General features: G+C 45.9%; 1 long non-coding RNA gene across 1 annotated transcript; it reads right to left on the reverse strand.

Moving 5' to 3' along the window:
- Positions 1 to 7,974: 7,974 nt before the first annotated feature.
- LOC108446259 lies at positions 7,975 to 12,184 on the reverse strand. The gene is made up of 2 exons (XR_001861404.1): positions 9,612 to 12,184; positions 7,975 to 8,114 (listed from the first exon to the last, which is right to left on the reverse strand). It is a non-coding gene; the product is annotated as an uncharacterized LOC108446259 (long non-coding RNA).
- Between the last annotated feature and the right edge of the window lie 6 nt (positions 12,185 to 12,190).

Here is a 12,190-nt window from a genome sequence, read left to right on the forward strand (position 1 = left end):
TCAGTCCCTAGAGATGAACCAGATGAGGACTTTTGCTCCAAACGGGAAAGGAGAAAACCTCAGTCCGTAGAGATGAACCAGATGAGTACTTTTGCTCCAAATGGGAAAGGAGAAACCCTCAGTCCCTAGAGATGAACCAGATGAGGACTTTTGCTCCAAATGGGAAAGGAGAAACCTCAGTCCCTAGAGATGCTCCCAGAGATAGTCCTAAAGATGAAGATGATGAAGACCCTTTGCTCCCAGGGAAGGAGAAGGGCCTCTGTTTTTGTTTCTGAATGGCTCAACCTAAAATTGTACCCCAAAAATCTTCAAGAGTGGACCCTCGAAAGCAGTTGCGGGAAAAGCTGCAAATCGGGGGAAAGGACTCACATGCAGGCAGAGAGACTCCTCTTCCTAAATGGACTGAACAATATTTGGAAGTGGGCAGCTGTCTCGTTGTGATAATGTTTTCATAGCATGAGCAAGAAGAGACTTCTCTTTCTAAATGGACTGAACAAGGTTATTATGGAAGTGGTAAACAGACTGAACATCTTAAGGGTTGTCTTTTCACATCGTCAGTGGGAGAAGGGAGGAAGGTGGGAGGAGGAGGAGAGTTCTGAAGGTGGTATAATTTTTTTTTCTTCTTTTAGGTCTGTTAATAAACTTCTTTATATTCTTTCGAGTTTGGTGCCTGCTTTGCATTTCTCCTAATTCTTATCTCACAGCAGATAAACAGTAATGAGTATTTTGGACCAAACCACTACAAAGAGCTTGAACTCAATTTGCTTCTCATGCTCTAGTCATCATTGCTGCTTCTTTATGGGGAGCATCCCTAAAGGCTTGCTACAATAAAGCACAAACTACAAATGAGAAAGATTTGAGTAGCCAAGAGAAGACAGGCCCTGGGATAACCTTTCAGTATCCATATGGTTTCAGGTATGGCAGCATGGAACTGGAATGTCTCAGGATGTTGTCTCCAGCACCATCCTCCCTCATCTTGCAGCTGATCTCTCCCCGCTCCCAAACAGGAGACAACCCTGGGAAAGGTGTGTGTCAGCATATCTAATCCCCACACCAACTGTAGGGATTAGATATGCACTGCAAGCAGGAAGCAGCGAGTTACCTACCCAGGTACAGCAGGGATCTATTAGAGAAATTAATGTAATGTGATCCTGCCTGGGGCTCAGAGGCCGTCCCAGAAGGATACACAGAGCAAGTAACCAGAGCAGGACACGGTAAGAAGCTCTCTCAAACAGCCTGATGGCTCAGAGAGTTCCAGTGACAATAATGCAAGTCTGGTAACTAGGTCACAGTTATGATCCTTAATTAATCCTGAAGAGACCCCATCTGCCATGGGGAACATGACTGATAAGGTGGCTCATTAAGCACAGAAGCAGGCCGGGGTAATGCCAGGCCCCAGCCAAGCAGCAGCTACTTTGTCCAGCCTGCTCCCTGCCAAGCTTTTAGCCAGCAGAGATACCAGGCTCTCCTCATCTCCCCTGAGGAAGCCACAGCAGCCCAGAGCCTGTTCACAAGCCCCTGCCCAAACCACACTGACACAATCCATGACACAGGAGAGAGATTGAAAACAGACCAGGGCAGGCAGACATGAGGCTTCAGCAGAGGAGCTGTACCAAATCCTGATGGACAGCTGAACCCTGGCTCCCTGGGCTGTGCTTCACCTGCAGCCCTGCTTTTCTCCCCTGTGTGTCCCTGTGCTGGATGGGGTGTGGGATCCCAAGCCACTTCTTCCCACCATTCCTCTGGGAGGAGCTAAGAGGTACCAGCTTCTCTGCTTGCGCTGCCTCAGCTGGCACAGAGGCAGTCACAGCCCTGGGAGCTGCAAAGGGGCATCAAGGCCAGTGGAGAAAAGGGCCTGACACTGCAGCTGGTGCTAGCAGAGGTCACATGCTGGCAAAGCCAGGTTGTTCACTTGGCAGAAAGGGCTGGCCCTGACCATGACAGTGGAGAGCCCATCTGCCAGCAGGGAGCAGAGACTGACTGAGGGCGAGGGCATGGACGGCTGGCACTTGGGACAGCAGTCTAGGTAAATGTCATCTGCCCTGGCCTCTACAGCTGGTTGTGTTTTGCTTCTACACATGATCCATATAAATGTCTTGATCTGCTTAAATCCACTGGTGACAGCGAGATAAGCCAAGATAATGCTGATTGAGTTTTCAAGGCCTGCTGCTGCTACCTGAGCAATTAGAAAGCAGCCACTGTCAGCAAAACCAGCAACACCTAACAGGGCTTCTGAGGACTCAGCACAGAGCAGGAGCATTAAAAATAGTTGTTTCAAAGGAGAGATGGGTGACTAATAAGCCCCACACTGACAACTGTTGGGAGATGGGGACAGCTTAGTATTAAAGCCATGTCTACAAGGACCCTTATTAAGGTGTCACTTTACTCACTGCCACCCCCAAAGGCATTGTATTCCCCAACATGCACAACTGACAGCACACCAGGGAACAGACACAATTAAACCAGGGCAAGTAGAAAGGAGAAATGCTGACAAGTAAATATAAAACAGTATTTTTACCCAAGGAAACTTTGAAAAGCAGAGCAATCAAATTCACAGTATATGCACCATCACTGTAGACATGCACTGTTCTCCCTCATCCAAGTGCAGCTGGGTGAGGGACTGCACTACTGTGAGATCAATCCATGAAAACTGGGTCACTGGCTATCAAACCCAAGAGACAGAGCCAGGACTTTGGGAAGGATGCACTGAAACCACTTCTTCCAATTAAAATATGAGCTTAGGAAGCATCTCTAGTTTATTTGCTCTTGTAATTAGAGCTTTAAATTTCAATTACTTGCTCAAAATCTCATTGTTCTTCATGGTAAATAACCCTGACAGGGTTTTTACTGTGGAGGAGACAGGCAGTTTTGGGAACAAAGCTGAAATAAATGCAGGAAAGATTAGCACCTTTCCAAGACAGAAGTACAGAGAGCACAGGCCTCACAGAGCAATCCATGGTCTCAAAGGCTCACAAGTAAACTCAGAGCCTGACCCCATCACTCACCCCCCAAACAACAGCACAGCTGTTTGCTGTGCCAAGCACCAGCCTCGTCTCTCCCTCTTCCAATCAAAGTGCAAGGCCAGGTGCTACACAAACCCTGAAGATCCTTCTGGATTTCAGCACTAGAGAGCACAACGATCCAGACGGTTTGCACATCTTCACTTGTTAGAGTTGTTGGCTCCTGTTTTGTGGTTGAAATGCTGGCGGAGAGGATGAACAACTGCTCCATATCAGAGCCTGGCCTAGTAAGTGTCCATTGCCCAGCATGGCATCTCTCCCCAAAATTACTTCTTCCAAGATATTGTTGCCTCACAAAATTCAGCTTGGCAAAAAACCCCTACCTCACACCCACCTGGACACAGATATTGCTCAACACACTCCATCAGAGGCAGAAGAATTAACCTTTAAGTAGTGAATGGTCTGTGGAAAAACATTGCAAACCAACCACCCCTCTACTTGTTTAACACCGCAGTAATACATTACCTGTGCTGTACTGGCAGACTTCAAAGTGCCAAAGAACAGAAATACAAACTGCCATCAGGGCTTTTGGGGAAACAGTTCAGGCACTGCCAGCAAGAGCCTTGTGCAGTGGAGCTAATTGGAAAGTTTGCTGGTGCTGCTGATGGCTGGAGAGCCAGTTATGCTTTGCCCCGAGTTCCCTCTCCACACAGAGCCACCACACCTCACTCACAGGGCTCAGTACTTCCTCCCTGTGTGATCAGTCATCCTTACCAGTGCCTAGAGGGGGTGTCTCATAACAGGCCACCTGGAGTAACAGCGAATTATTTTTAGTTTGTATTAATTAATGCATTACTAAATTTCACAGTGAAAACACAATGCATCTTTTTGAGAGCATGAATTCTGAATTGCTTTTTTAAGTTAAACTTTGAAGCAGACACTTCTCAAGACTAGAGGTCTTTAAAAAAAAGGATAAGGAAGTACAAAACTAAATCATCACAACTACACTCCAGTTTTCCTAAAAGCTTGTGGGATGTCTGCAGGAATTTTTGGGCTGCAAGTCTGAAGAGACTAGATTATCTAATGTATATAAAAGCTCCATAAGATTATCAGAGCTCTCTATAAAACCACAGCACACAGGTTAATCACATGGTCCATCACTAGTGCTAAGCCAGCAACAGCCCTCCACTCTCCCTTGGTCTGCTCTTACAGTCAGTGTGACATGAGAAACCAGGCACAGAAGTATAGAGAATGACTTAACCTCAGGTTTGTATTTTTGCCATTTCAGTCTTAATGTCTCAGCTGATCCCTCTCAACCTTTTTTTTGTGTTATGTAACGTTTGCACTTCCACCTCTTTCTAGGACATTCCCTAGAATCAGTTTTGATCTTCTTTGCCCAGGGCTGGGACAAGATGCATTTCCAAGAGAGAGCACATGCGTCTCCCCTGATTCAGCAGAAAGATTCCTGAAAAGAAGAACTTAAAAGCTCTGAGTTCTTTACCACATCTCCTAGAGACACAAGAGCAACATATTTTCCCACCATTACCATCACCCCAAACCAACACGACACAACTAGGTTTGCTCAGCACACCAAGCCAGAGACAGCTCACTCCTTTGAGTCCTCTAGTCCCATAGATCTCAGCTAGAATGATGTTCAAAGCAGCTGCAAAACCATCAGGTCTAATAAACCAATGCATACAAGGCTGCCAGCAAGGTCACAGTACCCCAAGAAATCTCCCAGTCCAGCTGTCCTGGCATCCTCACTCGCACTCCTCCTGGTACTGCCTGTGCTGCTTGGCAGGCAGAGTGGCCCAGGAGCCTTGGAAGTAGAGCCCAGAGCTTTGCATGACTGAGGCTGTTTGTAAGACAGTGCACACAGAGCACTTGGCAGCTTTTGGGAGAGTTCACTACAAAAGCAAACAAGGAATGGAAGCCTTGTATACTCCAATAATCTCAATAAGTCCCAGCGTTTCTCTGATCTGCAGCTTTCAAGTTCAGATTTGGAGATACGATGTGCTAATTTCCTCCCTTAATATTTCAGCACAAGGCCCCTTCTTCCCTAGAGCTGACACTCTTCTCATTTTAATACCTTATCACTGCCCTCTAGCTTTATCTGTAATCTTCAGTGCACAAGGAGGAATAGTATGTCTTGCGCCTCACAGGTTAAGCAACAAGAGCTATTGCAAAACAGCACAGCAAACCCCCTGGGCAGAATGCACACTGGGAGGTGGAAGCGTTTGGAGTTGGACCCCAAGAAGGCTGTAAGCTCATCCTTCCACCTTTCTGGTATGCACACAGGCTGTGGTATTACACAGACTCTTCCACTCACAGGAGAGGGTTTGGCTCTGTGAGGTATTATATCCCCTGTCACCACACTATTTTCATGTCTGGAACACCTCTACTTAAATGTGAGGCACCTTTCTGCTCTACTGCTTGGCCACTTCATCTCAACCCTTTGGATTACTTCCTTCAAGGAGCTAATTCTGACTGTACAACTATAGCATCTAGTATTAACTATAACAACTAATTATAAAACTATAAAGTTTCCCTGGCCACTGATAAAACAATCAAAACTGCTTTACACTTTACTCTGTTACTGCTTGCTTTCTCCAAGATAGTTCTTAAAACTGTCTCACAACCAGCAATATCTAATGCTATGGAATAACTGGAAAAGGAGGAAAGCCACCCAGGTAAGAGAGTTCTGTTGCCTCACTGGGTACTCATTCATGGGATAACACCTACACAGAAACACCCAGCTTGGCTCTAGTCAGGAGCAGGATTTTTCCCCCTTCTCATGTCATCAGCAGGATTTCATTCTGAAATGCTACTCCTTACTTCACTGAATTTCACTGATCTTTGCAGAAGAAATTACATTACCAGATGTATAAAAGAAGAACAAGCCTTTGCTGAAACAAACCACAACAACGAGCCTTACTAGTAGGTGTACTATGACTATTAGGACTTCACTGGATGCCTTTATCCCTTCTCCCAGGCTGAAAAGGCAATCTTACTTGTATTGCTACACCTGCTACAGGCTGCAGGGAATAGTACTGATTAAAAACTGCCTAGTGAGGGAATCTTCATTTTGACAAACAAAACAACATCCATTTATACAAAGGATTTAACTTACTGTATCAAACTGAGCCTGTGGTGACTGGGGAGAAGTGAGGGCACTTTTATTATGCTACTGCCTTCTCAGGTGTCCATGGCAGGCCCGTGGGACAGGTAGACAAGTCAGAGACAGGATTTTTGGTTGTGATTTAACCCCAGTAAACACCAAATCCCCACACAGCCCCTACTCAGTCACCCCTTTTTGTCAGACGGGGGAGCTAATCAGAAGGGTGAAAGTGTAAAATCTTGTGGGTTGAGATAAAGTCAGTTCAATAACTAAAAAAGAGGACAAAAGCAACAGTGAGAAAACAAATGATGCAAAAGAAAACAATTGCTTACCACCAACTGACTGATGTCTTGCCAGTCCCTGAGCTATGACAGTCCCAGCCAACCTCCACCCTCCCAGTTTAACTGCTGAGTTTGATGTCATATGGTGTGGAATATCCCTCTGCTCAATTGGGGTTGTCCCCTTCCAATTTCTTGTGCACCCCCAGCCTACTTGCTGGCAGGGCAGTGTAAGAGACAGAAAAGCCCTTGACACTGCACAAGCACTGTCCAGCAATGACTAAAACATCCCTCTGTTATCATTGCTGTTTTCATCAGAAACCCAAAGCACAGACTATATAAACTGCTCTAAAGAAAACTAACTCTACCCCAGCCAAACCCAGCACATTTTTAGAGGACAAGAGGGAGAGAACAAGGTATGCTCCTTGATTTCTAGCAATCTTCTGCCTGACAGAAAACTCCTCACATTGACATTGCTTTAAGGGAGAGAGCCCATAGGCTCCAGCACAGCATTTTTCACTGCTGTAGGTCGATTTCTTGTTTTCAAGGACTTGGAAAATCCCCCTTCCGCTTTGACTTCCACCTTCCTGCCAAAGCCCACAGTATGAGCAGCACTAGGGGCTCTCACTAGAGATACCTGGTGTAGCGAAGATGCTTTACTGCATGAGCATGCCTTGAGCATCTTTATGAACCTAAAGCATTTAAATTCAAAGAGGAGACACAAACTTCTCTCTTCTGACAGCTGTCCTTCCTATACAGAGAGGAGCAGACTACCTACATAAATCCTTTCTGGAAACCCCAGTTCCAGATTGCTATAGAGAGCCCTGACTAAAGAGCTAAGTCTTTTCTCCACCCTCTCACACCTTCAATACAAGAAGCACTCGAATTCACATTTTCTAAGGTATTTCTGCTCTCTGTTGAGTAGACTTCAAGCTCCTAAACTGAATGTAGAAGGTGCTGTCTCTACCTGAGTACCTAATGAGGAGAAATGAGGGCTGAGATATGCAAGAAAAATGACAGGCTGAATAACTTCAATAACCATAACTAAAAATATACTGGTTGGGGTCCACTGGTTCTTTCTAAGAGAAGGAGGAAAACTGTGTGAGAGAGGAGGAAATGAGGGTGTGGAGGCAAGTCATGGCAAGTGCAGCAAAGCTCACAGTAGCTGGAAGGATTAGTGTATCATTTCCTGCTGTGTGTTGCACAAAGCAAGACAAACTCAACAATGCAAGATGGAAAAAAATACTATTGTGTGATTTTCCACATCTGAAGCAACTGGAGAGACATCAAGGAGATATTCTGGACTTAGGATAAGCCACTGCTGGATGTGTCAGTCAGCTGGGCTATAGACTGCAGCAGCACTGTGGGGTGGTGCCCTTCAGTGGGACAGCAAGGTACCTTGTATGAGGGTGGCAACAGCTTCTGCTGTCCGGACTCATGAGCCTGACTCATGCCCCTGTGATGGGACTTTGTCAGGAAACCAAACTCCTCTGCATCAGTGGGCAGCTCCTGGGGCCTGGCAGACAGGAGAAGTGTCCTGACTCAACAGCCTTGTGAGAGCCCACCCACAGTCCATGAATTTTAAGAGATCCGTTACAGTAGGGAACACAACAACTCACACTTGTTTGTACGAGATGGGTACGGATCCATGTAGCCCATGTCAGTGAGACAGGGCTGCTGCTCAGTCACTCTGCAACACGAGCCTCAGCGTCCAGCAGCTCCTCCAGCTTGCTCAAATTCTCTGCTTCTTAGAGGGTCCTAGAAAGAAATGAGATTTCCTGTTCGGTCATGTAAAGAAGACACTGGCTCCAAATCAGGAAACATGTTAAAGAAATTGAGCATGGGAAGAACTGTCACTATGCAGCTGCTATCACAAGCCTCCAATTTTGCCTTAAAAGGTAAATAAACTAAATCTTCTCTAAGAACTGCTGGTCTCAGGACCGGAGGTGGAAGTTCCCAGATCTAAGCCTGGAATCTGAGTCTGGACTAAATCCAGATGTCAGGATCACACCCACTCCCTTGGAAAATTCAGGTCTCAATATAGACAGGGGTTTGTGTGTGGGGAGGGGGAATTGTTTTTCTGTCTTGCCCTCTCTGACACTGACTGGATGGGAAAAAATTAGGAATATGCACAGCCCTGACTTCAGAAGTGGGCAAAAGGGATTAGATGTTGCTAATTATGGCGTTGTTACAGGCTTTCATTTGAACGGGCCGGATGCAGAGGGGCTCTGACCCTTGCTTTTCTGCTGAGTGTCTAAATGCTTTCTTCAAAGCATGAAATTCATGAAAATCCTATGAAAGGAGCTACCTGCAGACAAATGCAAGGGCAGATGAATGCTACAAACCTGTGAATCAAGTTTTGTTTCCAGGAATATTGGGCTTGAAAGAAGAGGGATGGAAATATTCAAGGTAACTTACACTTGACCCTGCATGGTAAACCAGTAACACGGAAAGAGAGCATCTTCACCAGCAACTCTTCATTGACATCAGCAGACATCAACTTGATCTTGTGGCAGGGAATTTTTCCCCATTTTAATTTCTATATGGAAAGCACATTCTGTGGCTTCTCACCCACCTCCCAAACTGCTGGAATTTAACCTTGTTTTCCATTAACCTTTATTTAGCTAAGAAACTGATGAATCATCAGAACAGAATGGGCTTTAGCAAACTAAAATCAGCAGAGGCTCTCAGGATAGCGGAGAGTCTTCCCTTCTCTTCCTCTGCCACTGCAACACACAGGCCTTTCAGGCAGATTGAGCTTCCTCTGCTGAATCCATCTGGTCTCAGGGACCAGCTCCAAAGGCTGCTCCAATACACAGGTACACCAAGGAACTACCCACTTTCTGACCTAAATTTTGTCAGGGCCAGCTGAATTTGTTCTCACACCAGTGCTATTCCCTGTGCTTAAACCCTTTTCCTCCTTTATTCCATGTTACTCTGCCCCTTCCGTACTCTCAAGCAGCCATTCCTTCTCCCCTGCCCTGTGCACCTGCTGCCTCTCTCCAGTCTAAGCCTGCTTTTTCTCTCAGGATGGGCTTCCTGTTCCCTCCGGAATGGCCACTGGCCCTGCTGCACTGTCCTCCTCCTGCACTGTGGCAAAAAGCATTTGTGTGGCACCTCACATCAGTTTCTCCTGAGCCCTGTAGGAAGGCAGTAATACATTGCCACAATTAACATCCTTAAACACCGTTTAATTAATCCACTGAAGCCCTAAGAAATTTTAATTAACGGCAGCTTTATTAGTATTTACTTCACCTTCAACACGTAAGCTCTGGCAGCATTTCCCAAGGGAGGGCACGGGCAGAGCAGTTGACAAAGACACCCTTTTCCCGACTTTTCCCTGCTCTGTTGCTCCCAGGGCTCACAGCCAGCTCTGTGCACTGACAAGGACACGTTCCTTCAGCAGCCCTACAAGATGAGGGTCAAGTTAATGTCGTTCTGTTGCTCTGCGCAATTCCTGTCATGCACAAGGTTAAACAAATTCACCCAAACCAAGCTTTAAAAGAAGTGTTATTGCAGTGTTTGATTAACAGCACAGATTGGAGGGGAGTCTGACAGGAAAGCGGAGAGTTCTGCTCCATTCAGAGATCTCCAGATCATAGCCAAGGTCACCATGTCTCAGCTGCCAGCCTTGAATGATGTTTGTGTAAAAAGCAGATGCTCTTCAGGCTTCACATGCGCTTCTGAATACAAACCCATAGTCTCTGAATTCCAGCAACCAAGCAGACTCCTGTACTTCAATCCCTCAGCCCTACAAAATGGCAAGATGCTGCTGTTCAGATTACCAGGATAAAGAAGGATTATGAGATTTCTGAGGGATCTAACCTGCTGTGGCAGGTGTCCAGGCAGACGAGCTCTGCAGCCTCTTGCAGCACATTTGTGCTCATTTGCACAACACCTTTCTCTGGTGTCTCTTACAACAAAACACATGTTCACTCTGGGCTAAGTATCATGGACAATTAATAAGGCAAAAATAGGAGGAGAAAGAAAAATACTCTCAACATACTATAAATCAAGCATATGGGACTTGATTTCTGTTGCTAAAACTGCAATTAACCCCAGGAGCACAGGAGTGATCCCTTAGGCCCAGACACATTAACTGTGCTCTAAGGACACTTGTCAGGTATCCACGTTAGAATGCTGTGATGCTCCCTCAATTTTTAGAGTAACTGATGTGATACAAAACTTCAGGGTAGGGAGTCAAATGCTGATGTTCCAGGGAACAGGCACAGCAGTAATCTGAAACACAGATCAGGTGTCTTTAAACTTCAAGTACTAATTAACTATTATTTTGATAAATACTTGAGGTATGTAACACTAGCCAAAACCCAGTTATGGGGGAAAATAATTCGAAACACTATCCTGGTACTACCAAATGACCAGGATTCCTGCTATCTTAACTGCTAGAGAGGCTGAGGTCAAATACCACTGCCCTACTTTAATCATTTATCTACAGAACATGTACCTGGTTTAATGATGCTAATGATGCATTACACTGACAAATACTGAGTTAAGATCTTAGCACTGAGATTTCTTACATGATACTGTGTTCAATTTCTAATAAGCAAGAAGTGAACTGTGCTTAAAACACACCTACTAAAGCCTACTAAAACCCAGATCCCACACCCTGCCTTGTAAAGCTCCAGCTAACTTCTTCAGGGCTTTGTAAGTAGTACATGAGGGCAGAACTCTGTCCCATTTCCTACCTCAGAGCTTAGTAACACACTGGAGCTGACATCAAATCTGACATTTGCCTATAAGGTTTTCCTTCTGATCAACTTACTCAGATCCTGAAGTTTACATACTGCATGCAGCATCCTCAAAGCAAGTCAGTGCTGAATACAGGAGGGTCAAGCAAATACCTTTCTGGTTTGTCCCCCTGCCCTCTGAAAGAGCATTTGTCTAAAGATTAATTTGCAGCATCTAAATACTATCCAACAATTTTAGAAGTGTTTTTTACAGCCAAACTTTTGTTCAGCAGCCACAGTCCTACACAGGCTTTGTATTTCTCTAATCACTCTACATGAGCACCTTCTAGTAACTACACAATGTGACTGCACGCAAAGCAACAGTCAAGTAACTGTTACAAAAGCTCTCCTCCAAGCTCCACACCTGTTACAAAGCCCACTTCTGCCCCAAAGTGCCCAAAACGGCTCTTGGCTCTCTACCCAAATCCTGCCTTCCGTGAAATTGTTTCACAAGATGAGGGAAAAAATGTGTTGTCATTTTTACTTCTCCATTCTTTCCATACTTGAGCAGTCAGTGCTTACAGGAAGTCGCGCTACCGTGGTTTGAATGGCCACACACATTAGGAGAACTCCTTTTACCATTACCACCCCCCCCACACCGCAAAATACTCTTATCAGCAAATAAGCTTTAATGTCCATTGCAAACCAGAGGGTGAAGGGTTCGATTTTACTTCTTGCTGTTGTTCTTTCCTTCAAAACCTGGCAAAGAATGCCATGGTGGAAGTCTGAGCATCACCGACAGAGAAGCTGTTAGATTCATATCAGCTGTAGGAAAAGTGAGAGGAGTTCAGGATCCCACCACCACCTCCTGAGCCCCCGGGCAGGAGCTCTGCAGGGAGTCAGAGGTGCATTTAGGAAGACGACACCAGACGCGTCCGAGCAGCGCTGGATTTCCCCCACGCAGCTGACTCAGAGCTCGCCTCTTCCCACGAACAGGCGCGCTGGCGTGATCCCCAATCTCCTGTCCTGGAGGCAAGGGACTCCAAAACTTCTGGGAAGCATGCACTGCACAGCCTGGGGCTCTGGGGACACCCAGAGCAGCACTTCCCGTGCGGACCATGCCCACACAGCCCCCGCTCAGAGCCG

The sequence above is a fragment of the Corvus brachyrhynchos genome, unplaced genomic scaffold (assembly GCF_000691975.1).
Source record: "Corvus brachyrhynchos isolate BGI_N302 unplaced genomic scaffold, ASM69197v1 scaffold4, whole genome shotgun sequence".
Lineage (NCBI taxonomy): Eukaryota > Metazoa > Chordata > Aves > Passeriformes > Corvidae > Corvus > Corvus brachyrhynchos.